This window comes from Zea mays, chromosome 10, assembly GCF_902167145.1.
Source record: "Zea mays cultivar B73 chromosome 10, Zm-B73-REFERENCE-NAM-5.0, whole genome shotgun sequence".
Classification (NCBI taxonomy): Eukaryota; Viridiplantae; Streptophyta; class Magnoliopsida; order Poales; family Poaceae; genus Zea; species Zea mays.
Genome location: NC_050105.1, coordinates 113,059,225 through 113,082,116, shown reverse-complemented (window position 1 = coordinate 113,082,116; position 22,892 = coordinate 113,059,225). Strand labels below are relative to the sequence as shown.

The window sequence follows — 22,892 nt, the reverse complement described above, 5'->3', positions numbered from 1 at the left end:
TTGCCTATCTGGCGGAGCTAGCCAGATGGGACATCGGTCTTGTTCTCTGTGGCCCGAGTCGGCTCGGGGTAGAGTGATGATGGTGCTTCCTGTTGACGTGGCGGGCCTGTGCCCTAGGTCGGGCGACGTGGAGGCTCCTCCGAAGCCGAGGTCGAGTCTGTCTTCCATGGCCGAGGCCGAGCCCGAGCTCCTGGGTCGGGCGAGGCGGAGGTTGTTCGGCAGAGGCCAGGGCGGAGTCCGAGCCCTGGGGTCGGGCGAAGCGGAGTTCGTCGTCTTCTGGGGCCGAGCCCGTGTCCGAGCCCTGGGTCGGGCGGAGCGGAGTTCGCCGTCTTCCGGGGCCTTAGCCCGTGTCCGAGCCCTGGGTCGGGCGGAGCGGAGTTCGCCGTCTTCCGGGGCCTTAGCCCGAGTCCGAGCCCTGGGTCGGGCGGAGCGGAGTTCGCCATCTTCCGGGGCTTTAGCCCGAGTTCGAGCCCTGGGTCGGGCGGAGCGGAGTTCGCCGTCTCTTCCGGGGCTTTAGCCCGAGTCCGAGCCCTGGGTCGGGCAGAGCGGAGTTCGCCATCTTCCGGGGCTTTAGCCCGAGTCCGAGCCCTGGGTCGGGCGGAGCGGAGTTCGCCGTCTTCCGGGGCTGAGCCCGAGTCCGAGCCCTGGGTCGGGCAGAGCGGAGTTCGCCATCTTCCTGGGCTGAGCCCGAGTCCGAGCCCTGGGTCGGGCGGAGCTTCCTATGGCGCCTTTGGCAAGGCCTGACTGCCTGTCAGTCTCACTCTGTCAAGTGGCACTGCAGTCGGAGTGGCGCAGGCGGCGCTGTCCTTCTGTCAGACCAGTCAGTGGAGCGGCGAAGTGACGGCGGTCACTTCGGCTCTGCCGGAGGGCGCGTGTCAGGATAAAGGTGTCAGGCCACCTTTGCGTTAAATGCTCCTGCGACTCGGTCGGTCAGCGCGGCGATTTAGTCAGGGCTGCTTCTTAGCGAAGGCAAGGCCTCGGGCGAGCCGGAGATGTGTCCGCCGTTAAAAGGGGGGGCCTCGGGCGAGACGGAAACCCCTCGGGGTCGGCTGCCCTTGCCCGAGGCTAGGCTCGGGCGAGGCGTGATCGAGTCGCTCGTATGGACTGATCCCTGACTTAATCGCACCCATCAGGCCTCTGCAGCTTTATGCTGATGGGGGTTACCAGCTGAGAATTAGGCGTCTTGAGGGTACCCCTAATTATGGTCCCCGACACCCTAGGACACATTTCATCATTTAGTAAAGTTTAGTGAGAAGTATCTAGGAAATTACCATGCCAGTTCAGTTTCACATGTGTTCATTGAAAATAGTGCTAGTCCTATAAGGATGTACAACCTTGTTTCCTTGTAGTTTAGTAGTTGTTATGGTGGATATCATTATTTCTATTCATTGATTGTACTATAATTTTTGGCATAGTGTAACACACATAAAGTCTCCAAAGACATGTTATGCATATAGCCTACTCAGTAGACACATGCAAACCTCTTTCTCCTCAACAAAAGATTGCGGGTCATTGCTTGCTACCCTATATGTTTTCCTTTTGAACTTCTCTAGGCTTCAATGGGTGTCTACCAACAAATGCTCCTCTTTGGCCATTATGCTCGAGATGTATGAGATTGTCAATGGCCTTATAATGATTCTTGGGAATCTGCTCCGACAATTTGATGTGATCTTCTTATTACAGGAGAAGAATGTTCGGCTATTCAATTCATTCATAAGTTTTGATTTGAGGACAATGTTCGGCCATTGGGGTTCGAGCTCCGTCTTTGGGTGAGGACAATTAAAATTATATCTATTGGTCTTGCTCGTCGTAACTAGGATCTGATTCCCTTGCTAACCATCTTGATATATCACCACCCATATTTTGAGTCTGTAGCCTACAAGCATCAGTCCCTGTCATGGTTTTCATATCTTAGCCATTGCTGCTTGATTTATTATTATGTTTTTGGCTGATGATTAAATCAAAAATAGACAAGCATATGTTCAATGCAAAACCACCTAATATTCTCTATGGGGTCGACCACATCTTCTAGCTTTGCCGTTGACACATATTTTCATTTTCCTCGGGCCTGCGAGTATATTTTGATTCATTTGAGGGCCAACAATGAAATATAAGGATGATGTTTTTGTATGATATCTTTGATTACAGAACCATTTTGCCTTCCTTCTGAGGCCCCTCTTCATTTGGATCTTGTTACTTTGTGTGTTACAAGTTCGTTTTTTGATCTATTGGTGGTCTATGGCTTCACCTAAGGTCCGGTTATGAGTACAAGTGCATATAGTAAAGTCATGATTTATTTTCGACATTTGGTAAATATTAAGTATATATTTCCTAAAAAAAGGTAGTTTGCTCATGATTATTCAGATTGAAGTGATTTATTTGCTTTGGAGCATGAAACAACTTGGCTCCTAGCCTAAATCATCATATCAGATATCGTAAAGAAATAATAGAGATTCTTATGAATAGTCGATACAAAAAATATGCCTTTTTAATGAATTATATTATCAATTGTCACCACAAATTTGTTGCTCTTTACATAATTACCCCCTATTTGTAGATATTTGATGTCATTTAATCACATTACCCGCCTAGTTTAATGTAGGTACCATGCCTTCGAGATAACTAGGCATATATCTTGCACGGTGTCAATACATGAACAGTTGGAGTTGTGGATCCTTCTACTACTATGCCTATTATAAATGCATTTTAAAAGAGAAATCATAACTTGATTTATATACTCAACACCCATCATCACTACGATCATACTAGTGGAAACTTGGAATTGAAGGCAAAATATGGTGTAAAGGTGTAGCTTTGGGCTATTTTCATTGTTCTTTATTTTCCTTTATCGTGCAGTGACTCTAATACAGTACGTGATAGTGACGCAATCAAAATGTGTATTGTTATGAGCTATAGTGAAGCTAATAGTGTTATACCCAAGGATGGACTTATTATGAGTGTTATTCTTATCAATAAAGTATTTGTTCAATTCAACAATACTTATAGTTTTCAAGATTGAATTCTATAAATGAAGTTTAAAACAAAGCAGATACTATCAAATCTAATGTTTGATGCGAATCTTTTTTCTTTACTTTTCATTGTTTCTACACTGAATTGCTCCTCCTACCTGAAACACTTAATGTTAATTATATATAGATGAAGGTTGGTGTGTATAATTTAGTCTTCTGATGATCATATACATTTTAGTTTATTGTTTTTGAGAAGGATAACGATAGAATACCATCATCAACATCACTCTTATGGAGGGTGACACATGGATGTTTGGTAACCATTTAATTCTTGTATTGCAAACTCCTAGGCATACATCATGTGTTTGATTGAAAATTTCTTATGACTCGTCTTATATTCGTTATTGCATTTTGTCGGCGTTTCGAGACCGGGGGGTCCCTGGGCCGACGAGTGAAATGTCGCCGCGTGCCCCAGCCCAGATGGGTCGGCGCGAGGTCGAGCGCGAAGGGGGAAGTGAGGTGGCCGGAGATGGGCGTGAGAGAGGTGGAAATCCCGCGGCCTTCGTGTTCGTCCCGCGCCCAGGTCGGGTGCGCTTGCAGTAGGGGGTTACAAGCGTCCACGCGGGAGAGGGAGCGAGCGGCCTCACGCGAGCGCCTGTCTCGTCCTCCTCCCCGCGCGGCCAACCCTCTGTAAGAGGGCCCTGGTCCTTCCTTTTATAGGCGTAAGGAGAGGATCCAGGTGTACAATGGGGGTGTAGCAGAGTGCTACGTGTCTAGCGGAGGAGAGCTAGCGCCCTAAGTACACGCCGTCGTGGCAGCCGGAGAGGTTTTGGCACCCGGTTCGTGTGATGTCGTGGCCGTCGGAGGAACGCTGGAGCCTGGCGGAAGGACAGCTGTCGGGGTTGTCGAGTCCTTGCTGACGTCCTCTTGCTTCCGTAAGGGGGCGGAGAGCTGCCGTCGTCAGGGAGCGTGCGGGGCGCCATCATTGCCTATCTGGCGGAGCGAGCCAGATGGGACGCCGGTCTTGTTCCCCGTAGCCCGAGTCAACTTGGGGTAGGGTAATGATGGCGCCTCCTGTCGACGTGGTCGGTCTGCGCCCTAGGCTAGGCGATGTGGAGGCTCCTCCGAGGTCGAGGTCGAGTCTGTCTTCTGTGGTCGTGGTCGAGTCCGAGCCCCTGGGTCGGGCGAGGCGGAGATCGTCGGCCGAGGCCAGGGCTGAGTCCGAGCCCTGGGGTCAGGCGAAGCGGAGTTCGTCGTCTTCTGAGGCTGAGCCCAAGTCCGAGCCCTGGGTCGGGCGGAGCGGAGTTCGCCGTCTTCCGGGGCTTAGCCCAAGTCCGAGCCCTGGGTCGGGCGGAGCGGAGTTCGCCGTCTTCCGGGGCTTAGCCCAAGTCCGAGCCCTGGGTCGGGTGGAGCGGAGTTCGCCGTCTTCCGGGGCTTAGCCCAAGTCCGAGCCCTGGGTCGGGCGGAGCGGAGTTTGCCGTCTTCTGGGGCTTAGCCCAAGTCCGAGCCCTGGGTCGGGCGGAGCGGAGTTCGCTGTCTTCCGGGGCTTAGCCCGAGTCCGAGCCCTGGGTCAGGCAGTGCGGAGCTTCCTATGGTGCCTGAGGTCGGGCCTGATTGCCTGTCAGCCTCACTCTGTCAAGTGGCACTGCAGTCGGTGCGGCGCAGGCGGCGCTGTACTTCTGTCAGGTCGGTCAGTGGAGCGGCGAAGTGACTGCGGTCACTTCGGCTTTGTCGACTGAAGGGCGCGCGTCAGGATAAAGGTGTCAGGCCACCTTTGCATTAAATGCTCCTGCGATTTGGTCGGTCGGCGCGGCGATTTGGTCAGGGTTGCTTCTTGGCGAAGACAGGGCCTCGGGCAAGCCAGAAGTATGTTCGTCGCTGGAGGGGGGCCTCGGGCGAGGCGGAGATCCTCCGGGGTCGGCTGCCCTTGCCCGAGGCTAGGCTCGGGCGAGGCGTGATCGAGTCCCTCGAATGGACCGATCCCTGACTTAATCGCACCCATCAGGCCTTTGCAGCTTTGTGCTGATGGGGGTTACTAGCTGAGAATTAGGAGCCTTGAGGGTACCCCTAATTATGGTCCCCGACAGTAGCCCCCGAGCCTCGAAGGGAGTGTTAACACTCGCTTGGAGGCTTTTGTCGCACTTTTTTGCAAGGGGACCAGCCTTTCTCGGTTGCGTTTTGTTCCGGTGGGTGCGAGCGAGCGCACCCGCCGAGTGTAGCCCCCGAGGCCTCGGAGGAGTGGTTTGACTCCTCTGAGGTCTTAATGCCTCGCATAATGCTTCGGCTGGTCTGGTCGTTCCCTCATGCGAGCTGGCCGTAGCCCGGGTGCACAGTCGGGTTCCAAGTTCTCGGGCTAGTATGTTGACGCTGTCAACGGTTTGGCCGGAGCCGGGTTTGCGAGAGCAGCCCCCGAGCCTCTGCACAGGGCGAGAGGACGATCAGGGACAGACTCGACTTTTTTACATACGCCCCTGCGTCGCCTTTCCGCAAGGAGGAGGGGGGAAAGCGCCATGTTGCCCTCGGTGGGCGCCGAACATGGTGTCTCCGGTGAGCTGCTGGCGGGTAATCCGAGCGAACGTCCGTGCCCAATTTGCTAGGGGTCGGCTAGAGGCCCAGAGGCACGCCCAAAAGTACCTGTGGGTGATCTGCCGGACCCGGTCCCCTGTCGACGGGGTCCGAGGGCTCGATGCCTCCCTCTAATGGGATTCCGTTACAAGATCGTTCCCGCTGGTCTCGGAAATGTCCTAGGGTACCTCGGGAGCGCAGCCCGAGCCTTGGTTATGTATCGAACGTACCCATGGTCATCCCTCGCTCTGTGTCTGAGGCGGCTGTGAACCCTTCGAGGGCCAGCCTTCGAACCCCTGATCAGTAGTGGGCGCGGAGCCCGAGTAGCCTGAGGCGGTCGTTGAACCCTTCCGAGGGGCCGGCCTTCGAACCTCTGACCAGTAGTGGGTGTGGAGCCCACTCGCTCTGAGGCGGCTGTTGAACCCTTCCGAGGGGCCAGCCTTCGAACCTCTAATCAGTAGGGAGGCTCGGAGCCTGGTTCCTTCACGGAGAAGGATCCTTTTCGGGGTATCCCCCTTTCCCGGTCCCTGTTGTAAGAAAGAGAAAGAGGAAAAAAGGAAAAGGATTCGAAATTGAATGATGTGGCGTACCTTTTTTGACGCGGTCGTTATGGCGAAGGCGAAGCGCCGCTCGCTTCCCTTGCTAGAGGCGCCGCCTTTCCTGCCGCGGAGTTAATGCGACGGGGCATGCGGTTCGCGGGGCGGCCGTTGCACGTGCGCGAGCCATTCGAGGAATGGAACACGGGCACGTCGTCTTCACGCCGTGAGAGAGGGTTCTCTCGCTGCCCCCGGATGGGACCTAAGCCTGGCTGACGACGTGACCGCTGCTCCTGCCCGCCTGCCACCGCCATTACTGTCGGCCCATTTTTGGCCGCATTGACCGTCGCGCCAGGCTGGCGCTGCTGGGTCGTGCGTAGGGTTGCCTCGAGTCGCGGTACTGGTTCCGCAGTCGAGGAGGCGTGGCAGTGGTGCGGGTGGCGGTGCAGTTGCTCGCACGCAGCATCCGGTGCGCCGGTTGCATGACGCGTGGGCCTAGGCCTCCATGCTGGGCGTGTTGGAAGTCGGAGAAGTGCGCCCACTTGGCGCGGTTGTATGCCGCCTGCATGGCTGCCCTCCATTTCGCCCACTGATCTGGGCAAAAGTGGAGGGCCGCTTGTAACCGCTGGGCGGTTGCATGCACCGCGCGCGGCGGTTCGGCTTCTTCTGCTCTGGGCCGGCTTGCATGACGTGTGGGACCCAGCCCCCACGCCGTAGGGGGAGGACCTTGGAGCGTGTTGGAGAAGACTCAGCCCACGACGGCTGGGGACGCAAGTAGGGAGAGTCGCCTTTAAAAGGTGGGTGACCCCCTTGAAAGGCGACCATGTCTTCGTGCTCCCTTATGCATCGTGTCTTTCCACCTTCCGAGCCCCCGGATGGAGGATGCCCGCAGCCCTTCCGCCTTGTCGTTGGGGGAACGCAACTCCGTGGGAGTTGGTACCTTTCAGCCATCGTTCGGCTTCAAGGATTTTCATCACGCAGCCCGGTTGCACCCCTCCGCCGGCGGTCACCCAAGATGGTGACCTCCAGTTCGATGGCGGGGGAAAGCAAGCCGGGCTGCGGCCTCTGCCCCTCCCTCAGCCTCAAGGATTTTCATCACCAGGGCTGGGGAGGGGAGTGTGCCGAGTTTGGGTCGGCCCCTGCGTGGGTGGTGGCCCGCTCCTTCCCTCAGTGATCGGGGGGAAGGGCGGTTGCCGTCCGTGGCGCTGGCAGCTGCCGTGTGCCTGGCTCTCGGACCCGAGCGGCTTCGGAGCCGCTCTCAGCGCCGGCTCCCGTCACGGCAGCTGGAAGAGGTTCTTCCGCCGACGAGATAGCCGGGGCCGCCTACGGACCGACCTCCAACTCTACGGCCTTCTGCTCGTCCTTGCCTCACGAGTTTGGGCATGGGCGGGGGCCTCCTGGCAGCAGCATCCGCCCTGAGGTCATCGCTGCCGCTGTTCGGCCCCCCGGAGCAGAAGTCGTCGTCGTTGCCGCTGCTGGAGCGGGTGACGGCGCGCCGTTCGTTGGTCTTCTGTTGCTCCGCAGGCCCCCCCCATCGAGTGGGGTTGTTCGTACCTGCGGAGGTGGAACCGGAGTTCCGTTTGTAATGGCACTTTGAATGCCAGTGTTTTTGTTCATTGTGGCTGTCGAGGCCTGAACATGTATGTAATTTTGGGCACGGAGCCGTGTTTTTCCTTATTTTCGAGCACTAAGACTCGCCTGTTGGTTGTCTGAACCGCTTCACCAAGCGTGAGTCGCCCCGTGCAAAGGCGACGAGTGAGGTATCCGTATCCCGGAGGCGTAGGAGTCCCTCGGCTCGGTCGGCCTTGCTGTCCGTGGCTTCTCTTGCTTAGTTAAAGGAACCCCTCGGCCGCTCTTCGATGAGCCGAGGCCAGGGGTAGCGGTGTCAGCACGGGCAGAGGCAGAGTTGGCTCGAAAAGAAGACTTGGTCGGCCGGAGCCTGGCCGGGTCGTCCGTTAGCGGGACCGACGCCGGAGTTGATCTGCCGAGGCCTCGGGTCGGGCTGATGTCTTCGGGGGACTGCTGGCCGAGGCCTCGGGGTGACCAGCCGAGCCGCCTGCTCGGGCCGGATTCTCGGAGAAGACCTGGGCGGCGATGGCCTGGGCGTGATGACGAAGTCGTCCTTCAGAGTGGAGACCCTCGGACCGCGTCGCCGTCCGAGGCCAGGTTGGACCTCGCCGAAGGTGTAGTTGACGTCGAGGGTGCTGCTGCTCCCTTCAACCGTCAAGATCCGAGCCTACAGGATCGGATCATCTTGTAGCGTGTGTTTTCTGCGGCCGCCGAGGCCCAAACACACCCTCGCCGTGTTGTAAAGCTGTGTTTCTTTTCCTCTTGTTTCGAGTATCTGGACTTTTTCGCCGGCAATAGAATTGTCTGTGTGAGCGAGAGTTGCTTCTCGCGGAAGGTGATGAGTGAGGTATCCGTATCCCGGAGGCGTAGGAGTCCCTCGGCTCGGTCGGCCTTGCCGCTTACGCGCACTCTTACCCGTCCATAGGGTTCTGTCACCGACGCAGTCGAGAAGGCTCGAAGAATCGCTTCGACAGAGGAGCTTTCGAACGTGAAGACTTGTTCGGTCCGCGGAATCACTTATCCGAACGTGAGTTACTTATCGCAGAAGGTGATGAGTGAGGTATCCGTATCCTAGAGGCGTAGGAGTCCCTCGGCTCGGTCAGCCTTGGCTGCTTACGTGTACTCCGTCGTTTTCAGGATCCACTTTCGAAGTAGTCGAAAAGCACAAAAGACATTCTGGCAGAAAAGATCTTTTTTCGAGGAAAATTTCGACGCAGAGGGGGTTCCCCCCTTTTAGCCCCCGAGGGAGGGTCGGGCCTTGCCGAGGCAAGGCTGACCCTTCCTTGATGACTAAACTTTGCGTGGAAGCGAGGTATATGAACAATTTGAAAGCATCTTAAGGGTAGAAGCGACGTAGCTGTTGGATGTTCCAAGCGTTGTTGTAGACCTCGCCTTGACTATTGGCCAGCTTGTACGTTCCGGGCTTCAGAACTTTGGCGATGACGAACGGCCCCTCCCAGGGGGGCGTGAGCTTGTGCCGCCCTCGGGCGTCTTGTCGCAGCCGAAGCACCAGGTCGCCCACCTAGAGGTCTCGGGACCAGACCCCTCGGGCGTGGTAGCGTTGCAGGGACTGCTGGTACCGTGCCGAGTGTAGCAAGGCCTTGTCTCGAGCCTCTTCCAGCTGGTCCAGCGAGTCTTCTCGACTAGCTTGGTTGCTTTGGTCGGCGTAGGCCTTCGTCCTCGGGGAACCGTATTCTAAGTCTGTGGGCAAGATGGCCTCGGCCCCATAGACTAGAAAGAACGGTGTGAAGCCCGTAGCTCGGCTCGGCGTTGTCCTCAGGCTCCAGACCACCGAGGGGAGTTCCTTCATCCATCGCTTGCCGAACTTGTTGAGGTCATTGTAGATCCGAGGCTTGAGTCCTTGTAGAATCATGTCGTTGGCACGCTCTACTTGCCCATTCATCATGGGGTGAGCCACGGTGGCCCAGTCCACCCGGATGTGGTGATCCTCGCAGAAGTCCAGGAACTTTCTGCCGGTGAACTGGGTGCCGTTGTCGGTGGTGATGGAGTTCGGGACCCCGAAACGATGGATGATGTTGGTGAAGAACGCCACCGCCTACTCGGACCTGATGCTGTTTAGGGGTCGGACCTCAATCCACTTGGAGAATTTGTCGATGGCGACCAACAGGTGCGTGTAGCCCCCGGGTGCCTTCTGCAAGGGGCCGACGAGGTCCAGACCCCACACGGAAAAAGGCCAGGTGATGGGTATGGTCTGCAGAGCCTGAGCAGGCAGGTGGGTCTGCCTTGCGTAGAACTGACACCCTTCGCAGGTGCGGACAATTCTAGTGGCGTCGGCCACCGCCGTCGGCCAGTAGAAACCTTGCCGGAAAGCGTTTCCAACAAGGGCTCGAGGCGCTGCGTGATGGCCGCAAGCCCCCAAGTGTATCTCTCGTAGGAGTTCCTGACCTTCGGCGATGGAAATGCGTCGCTGGAGGATACCTGAGGGGCTGCGGTGGTAGAGCTCCTTCCCATCTCCTAGCAAGACAAACGACTTGGCGCGCCGCGCCAACCGCCGAGCTTCGGCTCGGTCGAGGGGTAGCTCTCCTCGGTGGAGATATTGCAGGTACGGGGTTTGCCAGTTTTGATCAGGCGTGACCCTGCTTCGCTCCTCCTCGACGTGCAGCGTCTCGCCCTCGGGGGCCGAGGGTACCTCGGGCTGAACCGAGGGTGCCTCGGGCCGAGCCGAGGGTGCCTCGGACTGAGTCGAGGGTACCTCGGGCTGGGGCGTGTCGTCGATCTTGACGGAGGGTTGATGCAGGTCTCGGGAGAAGACGTCCGGGGGAACCGTTGTCCGCCCCGAGGCTATTTTAGCCAGCTCGTCCGCAGTCTCGTTGTAGCGCCGGACGATGTGGTTGAGCTCGAGCCCGTAGAACTTGTCTTCCAGGCGCCGAACCTCATCGCAGTAGGCCTCCATCTTCGGGTCGCGGCAGTGGGAGTTCTTCATGACTTGGTCGATGATGAGCTGCGAGTCACCGCGAGCGTCGAGGCGTCGTACCCCTAGCTCGATGGCGATCCGCAACCCGTTGACCAGAGCCTCGTACTCAGCCACATTGTTGGACGTCGGGAAATGGAGGCGCAGCACGTAGCGTAGGTGCTTCCCGAGGGGCGAGATGAAGAGTAGGCCTGCGCCGGCTCCTGTCTTCATCAGCGACCCGTCGAAGAACATGGTCCAGAGCTCCGGTTGGATCGGAGCTGTTGGGAGCTGGGTGTCGACCCATTCAGCCACGAAGTCTGCCAAGACCTGGGACTTGATGGCCTTCCGAGGGGCGAACGAGATTGTTTCGCCCATAATTTCCACCGCCCACTTTGCAATTCTACCCGAGGCCTCTCGGCACTGGATGATCTCCCTCAGGGGGAAGGATGACACCACAGTTACCAGATGAGACTCGAAGTAGTGTCACAGCTTCTGCCGCGTCAGGATCACCGCGTACAGCAGCTTCTGAACTTGTGGGTAGCGGATCTTGGTTTCGGACAGTACCTCGCTGACGAAGTAGACTAGCCTCTGAACGGGCAATGCATGCCCCTCTTCTCGTCTCTCAACCACAATCGCGGCGCTAACCACCTGAGTGGTCGCGGCGACGTAGATCAAGAGGGCTTCTCCGGCAGCTGGGGGCACCAAGATAGGCGCATTCGTGAGGAGCGCCTTCAGGTTCCCGAGGGCTTCCTCGGCCTCAGGGGTCCAAGTGAAGCACTCGGCCTTCCTTAAGAGGCGGTACAGAGGCAGACCTCTTTCGCCGAGGCGTGAGATGAAGCAGCTCAGAGCCGCGAGACATCCCATGACCCTCTGTACGCCCTTCACGTCCTTGATGGGCCCCATGCTGGTGATGGCTGCGATCTTCTCCGGGTTGGCTTCGATGCCCCGCTCGGAGACGATGAACCCCAAGAGCATGCCTCGGGGTACCCTGAAGACACACTTTTCGGGATTAAGCTTCACGCCTTTCGCCTTGAGACATCGGAATGTCACTTCAAGGTCGGAAAGGAGGTCGGAGGCCTTCCTCGTCTTGACTACGATGTTATCGACGTAGGCCTCGACCGTCCGGCCAATGTGTTCGCCGAACACATGGTTCATGCACCGCTGGTACGTCGCGCCCGCATTCCTCAAGCCGAACGGCATGGTGACATAGCAGTACATGTCGAAGGGTGTGATGAAAGAAGTCGCGAGCTGGTCGGACTCTTTCATCCTGATTTGGTGATACCCTGAGTAGGCATCGAGGAAAGATAGGGTTTCGCACCCAGCAATGGAATCCACAATTTGATCGATGCGAGGCAGAGGGTAGGGAACCTTCGGACATGCTTTGTTTAGACCAGTGTAGTCTACACACATCCGCCATTTCCCTCCTTTCTTTCTCACAAGCACAGGGTTGGCAAGCCATTCGGGATGGAATACCTCTTTGATGAACCCTGCCGCCATTAGCTTGTGGATCTCCTCGCCTATGGCCCTGCGATTTTCTTCGTCGAATCGGCGCAGAGGCTGCTTGACGGGTCGGGCTCCGGCTCGGATGTCCAGCGAGTGCTCGGCAACATCCCTCGGTATGTCGGGCATGTCCGAGGGACTCCACGAGAAGACGTCGGCGTTCGCGCGGAGAAAGTCGACGAGCACTGCTTCCTATTTGGGATCGAGCTCAGAGCCGATCCGGACTTGCTTGGAGGCATCGCTGCTAGGGTCGAGGGGGACGGACTTAACCGTCTCCGCTGGCTCGAAGTTGCCGGCATGACGCTTCACGTCTGGCACCTCCTTAGAGAGGCTCTCCAGGTCGGCGATGAGGGCCTCGGACTCGGCGAGGGCCTCAGCGTACTCCACGCACTCCACGTCGCATTCGAACGCGTGTTTGTACGTGGGGCCGACGGTGATGACCCCGTTGGGGCCCGACATCTTGAGCTTGAGGTAGGTGTAGTTGGGGACGGCCATGAACTTCGCGTAGCATGGCCTTCCCAGTACCGCGTGGTAGGTTCCTCGGAACCCGACCACCTCGAACGTCAGGGTCTCCCTTCGGAAGTTGGAGGGTGTTCCGAAGCAGACGGGAAGGTCGAGTTGTCCGATGGGCTGGACGCGCTTCCCAGGGATGATCCCATGGAAAGGCGCAGCGCCTGCCCGGACCGAGGACAGATCGACACGCAGAAGCCTGAGGGTCTCGGCGTAGATTATGTTGAGGCTGCTGCCTCCGTCCATGGGGACCTTGGTGAGCCTGATGTCACCGACGACGGGGTCGACAACGAGCGGGTATTTTCCCGGGCTCGGCACGTGGTCGGGGTGGTCGGCTTGGTCGAAGGTGATGGGCTTGTCGGACCAGTCTAGGTAGACTGGCACCGCCACCTTCACCGGACAGACCTCCCGACGCTCTTGCTTGCGGTGCCGAGCCGAGGCGTTCGCCGCTTGCCCACCGTAGATCATGAAGCAGTCACGGACCTCGGGGAACTCTCCTGCCTGGTGATCTTCCTTCTTGTCATCGTCGCGAGCCCTGCCACCCTCCGTGGGTGGCCTGGCCCTGTGGAAGTGGCGCCGAAGCATGGCGCACTCCTCAAGGGTGTGCTTGACGGGCCCCTGGTGATAGGGGCACGGCTCCTTGAGCATCTTGTCGAAGAGGTTGGCACCTCCGGGGGGTTTCCGAGGGTTCTTGTACTCGGCGGCGGCGATAAGGTCCGCGTCGGCGGCGTCGCGTTTCGCTTGCGACTTCTTCTTGCCCTTCTTCTTGGTTCCGCGCCGAGTTGACACCTCGGGGGCATCTTCCGGTGGGTGGCCCTAGGGCTGCTTGTCCTTCCGGAAGATAGCCTCGACCGCCTCCTGGCCAGAGGCGAAGTTGGTGGCGATGTCCATCAGCTCGCTCGCCCTGGTGGGGGTCTTGCGACCCAGCTTGCTCACCAGGTCGCGGCAGGTGGTGCCGGCGAGGAACGCGCCGATGACATCCGAGTCGGTGATGTTGGGCAGCTCGGTGCGCTGCTTCGAGAATCACCATATGTAGTCCCGGAGAGACTCTCCCGGCTGCTGTCGGCAGCTTCGGAGGTCCCAGGAATTCCCAGGGCGCACGTACGTGCCCTGGAAATTGCCGGCGAAGGCTTGGACCAGGTCGTCCCAGTTGGAGATCTGCCCCGGAGGCAGGTGCTCCAACCAGGCGCGAGCGGTGTCGGAGAGGAACAGGGGGAGGTTGCGGATGATGAGGTTGTCATCGTCCGTTCCACCCAGGTGGCAGGCTAGCCGGTAGTCCGCGAGCCACAGCTCCGGTCTCGTCTCCCCCAAGTACTTTGTGATAGTAGTCGGGGGTCGGAACCGGGTCGGGAACGGCGCCCGTCGTATGGCCCGGCTGAAGGCCTATGGACCGGGTGGTTCGGGCGAGGGACTCCGATCCTCCCCGCTGTCATAGCGTCCTCCACGCCTGGGGTGGTAGCCTCGGCGCACTCTCTCGTCGAGGTGGGCCTGACGGTCGCGGTGATGGTGCTCGTTGCCGAGGCGACCCGGGGCCGCAGGCGCTGTGTTGCGCGTGCGCCCGGTGTGGACCGAGGCTTCCCGCATGAATCGGGAAGTCACGGCATGATGTTCCGAGGGGTACCTCTGCCTTCGGGAGGCGGAGCTCTCGGCCCGTCGGACCGCGGCGCCTTCCAGGAGATTCCTGAGCTCTCCCTAGATTCGCCGCCCCTCGGTGGTTGATGGCTCTGGCATCGCACGGAGAAGCATTGCTGCTGCAGCCAGGTTCTGGCCGACCCCACTGGAAGCGGGTGGCGGCCTCATCCTGACATCGTCGGCAATGCGGTGCTGGAAGCCCTGGGGTAGATGACGCATTTCTCCGGCCGGAGGTTGGCCCGCCCATTCCTGCCCGACGTCCCGGCGGATCGGCTCAAGCGCTCCTGCTCCCTCGTCGAGCCCGGCCTGCACCCCGTGGATTTGCTCGAGCTATGGGTCATGGCCCCCCGCCTGAACGGGGACCACAGCTAGCTCCCGTAGGATGTCAACGCGAGGCACCAGCCTAGGGAGATCACCGTCCTCCGGCATACCGAGATGGTTGCCTTCGGAGGGACCCCCTAGATCGATGTGGAAACATTCGCGGCTTGGGCCGCAGTCCTCGTTGCCGAGGCTGCGGCTACCGTCAGAACAGTCGGAAAGGCAGTAGTCGCATGCGGTCATGAAGTCCCGCATGGCACTGGGGTCGCCAAGTCCAGAGAAATCCCAACAGAAGTCGGGCTCGTCATCTTCCTCGGACCCCGAGGGCCCGTAGGTCGAGACATCCGTCAGCCGGTCCCAGGGTGACCGCACACGAAACCCCAGAGGGTTTGGACTCGCCTCTACGAGAGCGTCCGCCAAAGCGAAGCCGCTTGGCGAGTCGAGGCTGAATCCGAAAGGCGTGAGATGGGAATCGGTCGGTACCTCTTAGTCGACGGGCGGTGATGAAGTCACGTCGGGGACTGACTGCACCGTCGTCTCAGGTACGAGGGTGATGTCCAGCAAGCCTTTCGCGAGCGTGCTGGCGTCGTCCGTTTGCTCGGAATTGGCGTGTCGCGGGGAAACGGCGCTCGTCTTCGTCTCAAACGCGAGGTCGATGCCCGACGCGCCCCCCGTTGGGGCGCTGGCGCCGTCGACTCGCTCGACAGCCGACGAGGCGCTGCCTCCTGCTTGGCCTTGGTTGCCCCGCCTCCTCCTCCGTCGGCGGGGGAGAGGACGGGGTGAGCTCGAATGTTGTTCTTCCACCACGCGGGGAAGACGTTGTCGATTCCGCCGCCGGCGGGCGGGCTGTCGGCCGCCATTGTCGCTGTCGCACGGCGGTGGAAGGAGTATCATGTCGTAGCTGCCGTCGAGGGACATGAACTCAAGACTACCGAAACGGAGCACCGTCCCGGGCCGGAGAGGTTGCTGGAGACTGCCCATCTGGAGCTTGACGGGAAGCTGTTCGTCAACACGCAGCAGGCCCCTACCTGGCGCGCCAACTGTCAGCGTTTTGAGACCGGGGGGTCCCTGGGCCGACGAGTGAAATGTCGCCACGTGCCCCAGCCCAGATGGGTCGGCGCGAGGCCGAGCGCAAAGGGGGAAGTGAGGTGGCCGGAGATGGGCGTGAGAGAGGTGGAAATCCCGCGGCCTTCGTGTTCGTCCCGCGCCCAGGTCGGGTGCGCTTGCAGTAGGGGGTTACAAGCATCCACGCGGGAGAGGGAGCGAGCGGCCTCACGCGAGCGCCTATCTCGTCCTCGTCCCCGCGCGGCCAACCCTCTGTAAGAGGGCCCTGGTCCTTCCTTTTATAGGCGTAAGGAGAGGATCCAGGTGTACAATGGGGGGTGTAGCAGAGTGCTACGTGTCTAGCGGAGGAGAGATAGCGCCCTAAGTACTCGCTGTCGTGGCAGCCGGAGAGGTTTTGGCACCCGATTTGTGTGATGTCGTGGTCGTCGGAGGAGCGCTGGAGCCTGGCGGAAGGACAGCTGTCGGGGCTATCGAGTCCTTGCTGACGTCCTCTTGCTTCCGTAAGGGGGCGGAGAGCTGCCATCGTCAGGGAGCATGCGGGGCGCCATCATTGCCTATCTGGCGGAGCGAGCCAGATGGGACGCCGGTCTTGTTCCCCGTAGCCCGAGTCAGCTTGGGGTAGGGTAATGATGGCGCCTCCTGTCGACGTGGTCGGTCTGCGCCCTAGGCTGGGCGATGTGGAGGCTCCTCCGAGGTTGAGGTCGAGTCTGTCTTCCGTGGCCGTGGTCGAGTCCGAGCCCCTGGGTCGGGCGAGGTGGAGACCGTCGGCCGAGGCTAGGGCTGAGTCCGAGCCCTGGGGTCGGGCGAAGCGGAGTTCGTCGTCTTCTGAGGCTGAGCCCAAGTCCGAGCCCTGGGTCGGGCGGAGCGGAGTTCGCCGTCTTCCGGGGCTTAGCCCAAGTCCGAGCCCTGGGTCGGGCGGAGCGGAGTTCGCCGTCTTCCGGGGCTTAGCCCAAGTCCGAGCCCTGGGTCGGGCGGAGCGGAGTTCACCGTCTTCCGGGGCTTAGCCCAAGTCCGAGCCCTGGGTCGGGCGGAGCGGAGTTCGCCGTCTTCCGGGGCTTAGCCCGAGTCCGAGCCCTGGGTCGGGCGGTGCGGAGCTTCCTATGGTGCCTGAGGTCGGGCCTGACTGCCTGTCAGCCTCACTCTGTCAAGTGGCACTGCAGTCGATGCGGCGCAGGCGGCGCTGTCCTTCTGTCAGGTCGGTCAGTGGAGCGGCGAAGTGACTGCGGTCACTTCGGCTTTGTCGACTGAAGGGCGCGCGTCAGGATAAAGGTGTCAGGCCACCTTTGCATTAAATGCTCCTGCGATTTGGTCGGTCGGCGCAGCAATTTGGTCAGGGTTGCTTCTTGGCGAAGACAGGGCCTCGGGCAAGCCGGAAGTATGTTCGTCGCTGGAGGGGGGCCTCGGGCGAGGCGGAGATCCTCTGGGGTCGGCTGCCTTTGCCCGAGGCTAGGCTCGGGCGAGGCGTGATCGAGTCCCTCGAATGGACCGATCCCTGACTTAATCGCACCCATCAGGCCTTTGCAGCTTTGTGCTGATGGGGGTTACCAGCTGAAAATTAGGAGCCTTGAGGGTACCCCTAATTATGGTCCCCGACACATTTAAAGTTGAACAATTATCTCCTGCGGAGCGCACAAAGGCTTTTCGTTCACTTTCCATGTCTTTCTACTATGTCATGTTTGCTATTATTTTGTTGGTTCTAGAGTTATATTTACATGTGACGCATTGTTCAATCTATCATAGGGAAAGCTTTTCGAAGGGACTCCACAGTAGGTTTTTTTACTTGCTTGCAAGCTAGTATGTTCATATACTTATATGTTGGGTGAAGGTGCTACTTGACTTCGAAGACAAGATACTTCTTTATAGTGCTTTTATTTTGCCAAAGAAGTCTTTTGATTGTGAACAAGAAACATTTTTGTTCGGGTTTCTGAATTTTTAATCAAGCTTGAATTATTTCTCAATTGCAACTATTAGAACGTGTATGCATGAGTAAACAAGTAGGTATATAAAAGGTTAAAAATGTTCTATGAACTTGAATGATTGAGTTTGTTCTACATTATGTCAGTATTTGTACTCTCATTTGTTTGAACATGAGGGTAATTGTAAGTAAATCTAACTATTGGTATGATGGACTTTAATCATTTGAGAAATCTAGAAGCGTGTGAACTCTTGGTAGTTCTATTTGTCATCTATGGCTCAATGGCCTCTCCTTTTCATAAAACGTATGGAAAATATTATTCTATGTATCTTTGAGATTACATGACCATTTTAGTCCATCTCATTGCAGATGTATTCCTCACGCTAGAAAATTACAGCTCTACCTCATGATACGAAAGTATATTGTGGGTATGAATATACCTCGGTAAGTATTTTTTTTCATTTCATTTCAATTTTCCTGTATCGATATGTTATTTCTCTACTATATAAAGCACCAGTTTTCATGGCCCCACGATTGTCGTGCGTCACCCTTCCCCTTTCCGTTTTATGAAAAAAAAATAAGTTAAAATTGTGCATAAATAGGGGCTCAAACCTTGGTTGTTTGCTCCACATTTACACCCACATAACCATTAGAACACATATCACTACCGGAAACAGGCTCTTTGCCGAGTGCCACGAGATTTGCCGAGTGTAATATATCGGGCACTCGGCAAAATAGTCTTTGCCGAGTGCCACTCTCGGCGAAAAACGACACTCGACACAGATATCTTTTGCCGAGTGCGAAACACTCGGCACATAATGACCTTTGGCAAAGAAATCTTTGCCGAGTGTCAAACTCTCGGCGAAATGAGGCGCACGACAAAGAGCCGTCAGCAGCCATCAATAGGTGACGGTCGTTATCTATACCGAGTGTCCAGAGACAACACTCGGCAAACTTACCTCTTTGCCGAGTGTTCCCTGTTGAGCACTCGGCAAACCTATATTTTGCCGAGTGTCTTTTCTGACACTCGGCAAAGTATATTTTTATTTTTTTTCTTTTTCCCACCAAATTTTTTGTGGTGTGTTCCTACAGTATGTAGACCTACATATTCAATTTTGGCACAATTATCAAAATGTTTGCTATACCTGTTAGATTTAGTTCGTTTAATTGAATTTCTTCGGATAATTCAGATTTGAACTGCAAGTCACTCGAAAAATGGAAAACGGTGAATGCAAAAATTATATTCATGTTATATAGCACAAGTTACAGCCTATTTCAGGAACTGACTGGAATTTTCGAGCACCATGCTCACGAAACATGACCGTGAACTTGCGATCCAGTTGTTTTAAAATTGTAAACACAAACAAAATCAGAAAATCATGAAACTTGTTGACATGTCATGATATCATATGTAGAGCCTATGATAAAAATTTGAGACTGTTTCGTGAAACTTATCACGCACTATGTGTAGAAACCTAGCCGACCCTCACATGAAATCATAAAACTTATATGGAGGTCGGCTAGGTTTCTACACATAGTGTGTGACAACTTTCACGAAACAGGCTCAAATTTTTATCATAGGCTCTACATATGATATCAAGACATGTCGATAAGTTTCATGATTTTCTGACTTTGTTTGTGTTTTATACAATTTTAAAATAACTGGATCGCAAGTTCACGGTCATGTTTCGTGAGCATGGTGCTCGAAAATTCCAGTCTGTTCCTGGAATAGGTCGTAACTTGTGCTAAACAACATGAATATCATTTTTGCATTCACTGTTTATTATTTCTTGAGTGACTTGCAGTTCAAATCTGAATTATCCGAAGAAATTCAATTAAACGAACTAAATCTAATAGTTATAGCAAACTCTTTGATAATTGTGCCAAAATGGAACATGTAGGTCTATATAGTGTAGGAACATAGTAGAAAAAGTTTGGTGAAAAAAGAAAGAAAAATAAAATACACTTTGCCGAGTGTCAGGGAAAGACACTCGGCAAATAAGTAACTTTGTCGAGTGTCAGAGAAAGACACTCGACAAAGAAGTAACTTTGCCAAGTGTCCCAAGGACACTCGGCAAATAATTTTTTAAAAAAATAAAAAGATTTTTGCCGAGTGTCACCCGGTGGACACTCGGCGAAGTTGATAAAAACTTCTTTGCCGAGTGCCAGATCACGGGCACTCGGCAAAGAAGTTTTACATATCTCCACCAGCGGCTGTTTCTGTCTCTCTCTCTCTCACTCGCTCACTCGCTCTGCCCGGCCCGACGCACGCCGCGCCGCCGCCGCCACCACGCCCGCCGCATCCCCGCCGCCCCGCCGTGCCGCATCACCCCCACCGCGTCCCCGCCACCACGCCCGCCGCGTCCCCGCCGCCCCGCCGTGCCGCATCACCGCCGCCGGTCCGCCTCGAGCACACCGCCGCCGGCCCGAGCACACCTCCGCCTCTCGATCTCGGTTGCTCCCTCCCCCTCGATCCCCTCCGATCCCACTGCTACTATAAGAATTTTAGATTGATTTTAGATTGATATAGTCACATTGTATCTCTTGATTTTTCATGAATTTTAGATGATTTTATAAGAATTTTAGATGATTTTAGATTGATATAGTCACATTGTATCTCTTGATTTTTCATGTATTTTTATTTCATGTATTTTATTTTTCATGTATTTTATTTTTCATGTGTTTTTATTTCATGTATTTTTATTTCATGTATTTGATATTCCATGTATTTGATATGTATTCCATATTTCATGTTTCCATGTATTTGCTTCTCCATGTTCATTCTTTGTTTTTCATGTATTTGAATTTTCACAATGTTAGATTAATTCGCCTTCTTGAAAAATGGATAAGTCACCGAAAGAAAAAAAACTCATTTACATACCAAGAGGATAACTCTTTTCTTGTTAAGGTTCTTCCATCTATTTTTAAGTCCAAGTTAGTACCCTTGTGGGTTATTTTGTCTTCACAAGGTTGATCTTTCGGTAGATTGTATCCTCTTATAGCATGAAATGTGTGTGCGTGTCAGCCATCGTGTTGTTTTGTTTTATTTGCAGGTTTTGGAAACCTCCCCTGTTGGGACTATGCTTCGTCGCCGAAGGTCTTGTAGGAAGAAGCAGCTTCGGCTGAAGCTGTCCGCATGAGATGACCGAAGGTTCCTCTTCATGAAGCTTCGGAATTGCAAACCGACTTAAAAGTAGAATGACCTTTTAGTCCATAAATGTTTGGGTCGCTGTTGTAATCCCTTATGAGGGACATAATTGTAATTCCTCACAGGCTGTGTCCCGTGCCTATAAATAGTGAACAGTACTCCTTTACTGTTCACGCATTCCGGTATTTGCAATCGCATTTTTTCGGGATCCGATCTTTGCCAAGGCAGAGGTATAACTGTATTCAATGCTTAAATATATTGAATGGATATAATATGGTTCGTTTATAATTCATTTATCTTTGATACTCTATATTTTATATTGTCATATACAATCTGTTAGAATTTAATTACGAAGATTTAACCTTCGTAATCGTATTGTCATCAACCTTCGTCCAAGGTCCATTAATCCCCAAGGGAATAATGCTTCGCTGGACGAAGGGCATTAAAATTTAACATTTTATGTTGCCTTGTTCTTAATTCATAGCATTTGAGAACAAGTCCCCAACATTGGCGCCCACCTCCGGTGAACTCACTTCCACTTTTTTGAGCTGATGGCTTCGTTCAACGATCAAGCTGGAGCTGCTTCGGCCCCGAAGCTGGTGCTCCCGATAACAGGTGGTTCGTGCTCAGAACCAGCCAACAAAAAGCAGAAGAAAGAGGCGCAGAGAAGGGTACAGCATGTTGGAGTGCAGGGACCCTTCATCAAGTCAAGGTGGTCCCACATTCCAATCACCTTCTCCCAGGAGGATCTTCAGCTCAAGGATTTTCCTCATAACGATGCTATGGTTATTTCTTGCGTTATCAAAGGGTTTCTGGTCCACAATGTCTTGGTTGATACAGGCAGTGCAGCTGATATTATATTTGCTAAAGCCTTCAGACAAATGCAAGAGCCAGAAGATAAGATTCATGATGCTACGCACCCTCTCTGTGGCTTCGGAGGAAGACAGATTGTAGCACTGGGCAAGATCACCATGCCAGTGACCTTCGGATTCATCAACAACACCAGAACTGAGCAAGTTGTGTTTGACATTGTTGACATGGAATACCCTTACAATGCAATTATTGGTCGTGGCACCCTCAATGCTTTCGAAGCAATTCTTCATCCTGCTTACCTTTGCATGAAGATACCTTCGGATCAAGGACCCATTGCTATTCATGGAAGTCAGGAAGCTGCCAGAAGGGCCGAGGGAAACTGGACTGACTCAAAAGCAATCCATAACATAGATGGAGCTGAAGCTTGTGAACAGTACAAATTCAGAAGGGAGAAAGCAGCTTTAGCAGATCAGCCGAAGCCCATGCTTTTATGTGAGGACATAGCAGAGCAGAAGGTGCTGTTGGGCTCTCAATTATCCGAAGAGCAGGAGAAAACCTTGATAAGGTTTTTGTTCAACAACAAAGATGTTTTTGCATGGTCAGCCAATGATCTTTGCGGAGTTAACAGGGATGTTATTGAACACTCGCTCAATGTTGACCCATCCTTCAGACCCAGAAAGCAGAGGCTTCGGAAAATGTCTGATGACAAGGCCGAAGGTGCTCGGAATGAAGTCAAAAGACTCCTCAGTGCAGGAGTTATCAGAGAAGTAAAGTACCCAGAATGGCTAGCTAACACTGTTATGGTAAAAAAGGCCAATGGCAAATGGCGAATGTGTATCGATTTTACGGATCTCAACAAGGCATGTCCGAAGGACGAATTCCCATTGCCAAGGATAGACTCCTTAGTTGATGCAGCAGCTTCGTCAGAGCTTATGAGTCTTCTCGATTGTTATTCAGGCTATCATCAAATTTGGATGAAGAAGGAGGATGAGCCGAAGACCAGTTTCATAACCCCTAGTGGAACATATTGTTACCTTCGGATGCCTGAGGGGCTCAAGAACGCTGGAGGAAGTTTCAGCAGAATGACTGCGAAGGTTCTCCAGTCTCAGATAGGCAGAAATGTGCTAACTTATGTTGATGATATCATTGTAAAAAGCACGAAACAGGAAAATCACATTGCTGATTTGCAGGAGACCTTCGCCAGTTTTAGACAAGCTGGTCTAAAGTTGAATCCAGAAAAATGTGTCTTCGGAGTAAAGAAGGGGAAATTTCTTGGATGCCTGGTTTCAACAAAGGGAATTGAAGCTAATCCAAGTAAAATTGAAGCTATACTTCGAATGGAGCCACCAACTACAAAAAAGGGGGCCCAAAGATTGACAGGGAGGCTGGCATCTCTCAATAGATTCATATCCAGATCAGCAGAGAGAAATTTACCATT

The 22,892-nt window shown here is 54.7% G+C and overlaps 2 non-coding genes and 1 pseudogene across 2 annotated transcripts; all 3 read left to right on the top strand.

Annotated features, from left to right (window-relative positions):
* Positions 1-20,007, top strand: part of LOC103642710 (hydroxyacylglutathione hydrolase 2, mitochondrial-like) — a 79,853-nt pseudogene extending 59,846 nt beyond the window's left edge.
* On the top strand, positions 1,774-1,871 carry LOC111590373 (small nucleolar RNA Z43). Its single transcript, XR_004853501.1, has one exon. It is a non-coding gene; the product is annotated as a small nucleolar RNA Z43 (small nucleolar RNA).
* LOC111590380 (small nucleolar RNA U83) lies at positions 2,096-2,174 on the top strand. Its single transcript, XR_004853508.1, has one exon. It is a non-coding gene; the product is annotated as a small nucleolar RNA U83 (small nucleolar RNA).
* Positions 20,008-22,892: the final 2,885 nt, after the last annotated feature.